We start from the raw sequence: 5,277 nt of genomic DNA, 5'->3' as shown, positions 1-5,277 counted from the left end.
GTGCTGCCTAACACTAACCCTCCCCAGTGCCGCCTAACCCTAACCCTCCCCAGTGCCGCCTAACCCTAACCCTCCCCAGTGCCGCCTAACACTAACCCTCCCCAGTGCTGCCTAACCCTAACCCCCCTCCCCGCAGCCTAACCCTCCCCAGTGCCGCCTAACCCTAACCCCCTCCCCGCCGCCTAACCCTAACCCCCTCCCCGCAGCCTAACACTAACCCTCCCCAGTGCTGCCTAACCCTAACCCCTTCCCCGCACCCTAATCCTCCCCAGTGCCGCCTAACCCTAACCCCCTCCCCGCAGCCTAACACTAACCCTCCCCAGTGCTGCCTAACCCTAACCCCTTCCCCGCACCCTAACCCTCCCCAGTGTCGCCAAACCCTAACCCCCTCCCCGCAGCCTAACACTAACCCCCTCCCTGCACCCTAACCCTCCCCAGTGCCGCCTAACCCTAACCCCCTCCCCGCAGCCTAACACTAACCCCCACCCTGCACCCTAACCCTCCCCAGTGCTGCCTAACCCTAACCCCCTCCCCGCATCCGAACCCTCCCCAGTGCTGCCTAACCCTAACCCCTTCCCCGCATCGGAACCCTCCCCAGTGCTGCCTAACCCTAACCCCCTCCCCGCATCCGAACCCTCCCCAGTGCCGCCTGACCCTAACCCCCTCCCCGCAGCCTAACACTAACCCCCCTCCCCGCAGGCTAACACTAACCCTCCCCAGTGCTGCCTAACCCCCCTCTACGCAGCCTAACCTTAACCCCCTCCCCAGTGCTGCCTAATCCTCACCCCCCTCCCCGCACCCTAACCCTCCCCAGTGCCGCCTAACCCTAACCCCCTCCCCGCACCCTAACCCTCCCCAGTGCCGCCTAACCCTAACCCCCTCCCCGCAGCCTAACACTAACCCCCCTCCCCGCAGCCTAACACTAACCCTCCCCAGTGCTGCCTAATCCTCACCCCCCTCCCCGCAGCCTAAAACTAACCCTCCCCAGTGCTGCCTAACCCTAACCCCCTCCCCGCACCCTAACCCTCCCCAGTGCCGCCTAACCCTAACCCCCTCCCCGCAGCCTAACACTAACCCCCCTCCCCGCAGCCTAACACTAACCCTCCCCAGTGCTGCCTAATCCTCACCCCCCTCCCCGCAGCCTAAAACTAACCCTCCCCAGTGCTGCCTAACCCTAACCCCCCTCTACGCAGCCTAACCTTAACCCCCCTCCCCGCAGCCTAACCCTAACCCTCCCCAGTGCCGCCTAACCCTAACCCCCTCCCCACATCCGAACCCTCCCCAGTGCTGCCTAACCCTAACCCCCTCCCCGCAGCCTAACACTAACCCCCCTCCCCGCAGCCTAACACTAACCCCCCTCCCCGCAGCCTAACACTAACCCCCTCCCCAGTTCTGCCTAATCCTCACCCCCCTCCCCGCACCCTAACCCTCCCCAGTGCCGCCTAACCCTAACCCCCTCCCCGCACCCTAACCCTCCCCAGTGCCGCCTAACCCTAACCCCCTCCCCGCAGCCTAACACTAACCCCCCACGCCGCAGCCTAACACTAACCCTCCCCAGTGCTGCCTAATCCTCACCCCCCTCCCCGCAGCCTAAAACTAACCCTCCCCAGTGCTGCCTATCCCTAACCCCCCTCTACGCAACCTAACCTTAACCCCCCTCCCCGCAGCCTAACACTAACCCTCCCCAGTGCCGCCTAACCCTAACCCCCCTCCCCGCAGCCTAACACTTACCCTACCCAGTGCCGCCTAACCCTAACCCCCCTCCCCACAGCCTAACACTAACCCTCCCCAGTGCCGTGTAACCCTAGCCTTCTCCCCGCAGCCTAACACTAACCCTCCCCAGTGCCGCCTAACCCCCTCCCCGCAGCCTAACACTAACCCTCCCCAGTGCCGCCTAACCCTTACCCCCTCCTCGCAGCCTAATACTAACTCTCGCCAGTGCCGCCTAACCCTAACCCTCCCCTCCCCGCAGCCTAACACTAACTCTCCCCAGTGCCGCCTAACCCTAACCCTCCCCTCCCCGCAGCCTAACCTTAACCCCCTCCCCGCAGCCTAACACTAACTCTCCCCAGGGCCGCCTAACCCTTACCCTCCCCGCAGCCTAACATTAACCCCCTCCCCGCAGCCTAACACTAACCCTCCCCAGTGCCACCTAACCCCTCTCTCCGCATCCTAAAACTAACCCTCCCCATTGCCGACCTAACCCTCCTCCCTGCAGCCTAACACTAACCCTCCCCAGTGCCGCCTAACCCCTCTCCCCGCATCCTAACACTAACTCTCCCCAGTGCCGCCTAACCCTAACCCCCTCCCTGCAGCCTAACACTAACCCTCCCCAGTGCCGCCTAACCCTAATCCCCTCCCCGCAGCCTAACCCTCCCCAGTGCCGCCTAACCCCCTCCCTGCAGCCTAACACTAACCCTCCCCAGTGCCGCCTAACCCTAACCCTCCCCTCCCTGCAGCCTAACCCCCTCTCCGCACCCCCTCTCTGCAGCCTAACACTAACTCTCCCCAGTGCCGCCTAACCCTAACCCTCCCCTCCCCACAGCCTAACCTTAACCCCCTCCCCGCAGCCTAACACTAACTCTCCCCAGTGCCGTCTAACCCTCCCCGCAGCCTAACACTAACCCCCTCCCCGCAGACTAACACTAACCTCCCCAGTGCCGCCTAACCCCTCTCCCCACATCCTAAAACTAACCCTCCCCAGTGCCGCCTAACCCTAACCCTCCTCCCCGCATCCTAACACTCACCCTCCCCAGTGCCGCCTAACCCTAACCCCCTCCCCGCAGCCTAACCCTCCCCAGTGCAGCCTAACCCTAACCCCCTCCCCGCAGCCTAACACTAACCTTCCCCAGTGCCGTCTAACCCTAACCCCCCTCCCCGCAGCCTAACACTAACCTTCCCCAGTGCCGCCTAACCCTAACCCCCCTCCCCGCAGCCTAACACTAACCCTCCCCAGTGCTGCCTAACCCTCTCCCTGCAGCCTAATACTAACCCTCCCCAGTGCTGCCTAACCCTAACCCCCTCCCCGCAGCCTAAAACTAACCCTACCCAGTGCCGCCTAACCCTAACCCCCTCCCCGCAGCCTAACACTAACTCTCCCCAGTGCCACCTAACCCTCCCCGCAGCCTAACCTTAATCCCCTTCCCGCAGCCTAACATTAACTCTCCCCAGTGCCGCCTAACCCTCCCCGCAGCCTAACCTTAACCCCCTCCCCGCAGCCTAACACTAACCCTCCCCAGTGCCGCCTAACCCTAACCCCCCTCCCCGCATCCTAAAACTAACCCTCCCCAGTGCCGCCTAACCCTAACCCTCCCCGCAGCCTAACCTTAACCCCCTCCCCGCACCCTATCACTAACTCTCCCCAGTGCCGCCTAACCCTCCCCGCAGCCTAACCTTAACCCTCTCCCTGCAGCCTAACACTAACCTCCCAAGGGCCACCTAACCCCTCTCTCCGCATCCTAAAACTAACCCTCCCCAGTGCCGCCTAACCCTAACGCTCCTCCCCGCATCCTAACACTAACCCTCCCCAGTGCCACCTAACCCTAACCCCTTCCCCGCAGCCTAACCCTCCCCAGTGCAGCCTAACCCTAACCCCCTCCCCGCAGCCTAACACTAACCCTCCCCAGTGCCGCCTAACCCTAACCCCCCTCCCTGCAGCCTAACACTAACCCTCCCCAGTGCCGCCTAACCCTAACCCCCTCCCTGCAGCCTAACACTAACCCTCCCCAGTACCCGCCTTACCCTAACCCCCTCCCCGCAGCCTAAAACTAACCCTCCCCAGTGCCGCCTAACCCTAACCCCCTCCCCGCAGCCTAACACTAACTCTCCCCAGTGCCACCTAACCCTAACCCTCCCCTCCCTGCAGCCTAACCTTAACCCCCTTCCCGCAGCCCAACACTAACTCTCCCCAGTGCCGCCTAACCCTAACCCTCCCCGCAGCTTAACCTTAACCCCCTCCCTGCAGCCTAACACTAACCCTCCCCAGTGCCGCCTAACCCTAACCCCCCTACCCGCATCCTAACACTAACCTCCCCAGTGCCGCCTAACCCCTCTCCCCGCATCCTAAAACTAACCCTCCCCAGTGCCACCTAACCCTAACCCCCTCCTCGCAGCCTAACACTAACCCTCCCCAGTGCCGCCTAACCCTAACCCCTTCCCCGCAGCCTAACACTAACTCTCCCCAGTGCCGCCTAACCCTAACCCCCTCCCCGCAGCCTAACACTAACCCTCCCCAGTGCCGCCTAACCCTAACCCCCTCCCCGCAGCCTAACACTAAATCTCCCCAGTGCCGCCTAACCCCCTCCCCGCAGCCTAACGCTAAATCTCCCCAGTGCCGCCTAACCCCCTCCCCACAGCCTAACACTAACCTTCCCCAGTGCCGCCTATCCCTAACCCCCTCCCGCAGCCTAACACTAACCCTCCCCAGTGCCACCTAACCCTAACACCCCTCCCCGCAGCCTAACACTAACCCTCCCCAGTGCCGCCTATCCCCTCTCCCCGCATCCTAACACTAACCCTCCCCAGTGCTGCCTAACCCTAACCCCTTCCCCGCAGCCTAACACTAGCCCTCCCCAGTGCCGCCTAACCCTAACCCTCCTCCCCGCAGCCTAACACTAACCTTCCCCAGTGCCGCCTAACCCTTCTCCCAGCATCCTAACACTAACCCTCCCCAGTGCCGCCTAACCCTAACACCCCTCCCTGCAGCCTAACACTAACCCTCCCCAGTGCAACCTAACCCTAACCCTCTCCCCGCAGCCTAACACTAACCCTCCCCAGTGCCGCCTAACCCTAACCCCCTCCCCGCAGCCTAACACTAACCCTCCCCAGTGCAACCTAACCCTAACCCTCTCCTCGCATCCTAACACTAACCCTCCCTAGTGCCGCCTAACCCTAACCCCCCCATGTGGCTTACCGCTGTGCAGTACCAGCAGTCCTTCATTCGGGAGCCCGGCGTTCAGGATTCCAGCACCGGAATTGCGATCCATGTCAGGTTCCCGACGTCGACATTCCAGTGTTGGGATTCCGACTGCTGGGATCCTAAACACTGGGATCCTGACGAGATCCCCCATACAGGCGATGCTGGACCCATATGACATGTGGAGACAGTTTCCCCATTACACCTCCCCTCCTATAATGTCATTATACAGCAAACCCCAGTAACCAGCGTCATGTTACACAGCTGCATGTCACCAAACGGGCTCACACTAACGGTTCCCGCACCCTCCAGGGACAGACTCGCACTGTCAGGATTGCCATTACCGCTGGGCGCAGTGATTT

This window comes from Pseudophryne corroboree (genome assembly GCF_028390025.1).
Source record: "Pseudophryne corroboree isolate aPseCor3 chromosome 5 unlocalized genomic scaffold, aPseCor3.hap2 SUPER_5_unloc_3, whole genome shotgun sequence".
Lineage (NCBI taxonomy): Eukaryota > Metazoa > Chordata > Amphibia > Anura > Myobatrachidae > Pseudophryne > Pseudophryne corroboree.
This window is presented reverse-complemented; position numbering follows the sequence as displayed.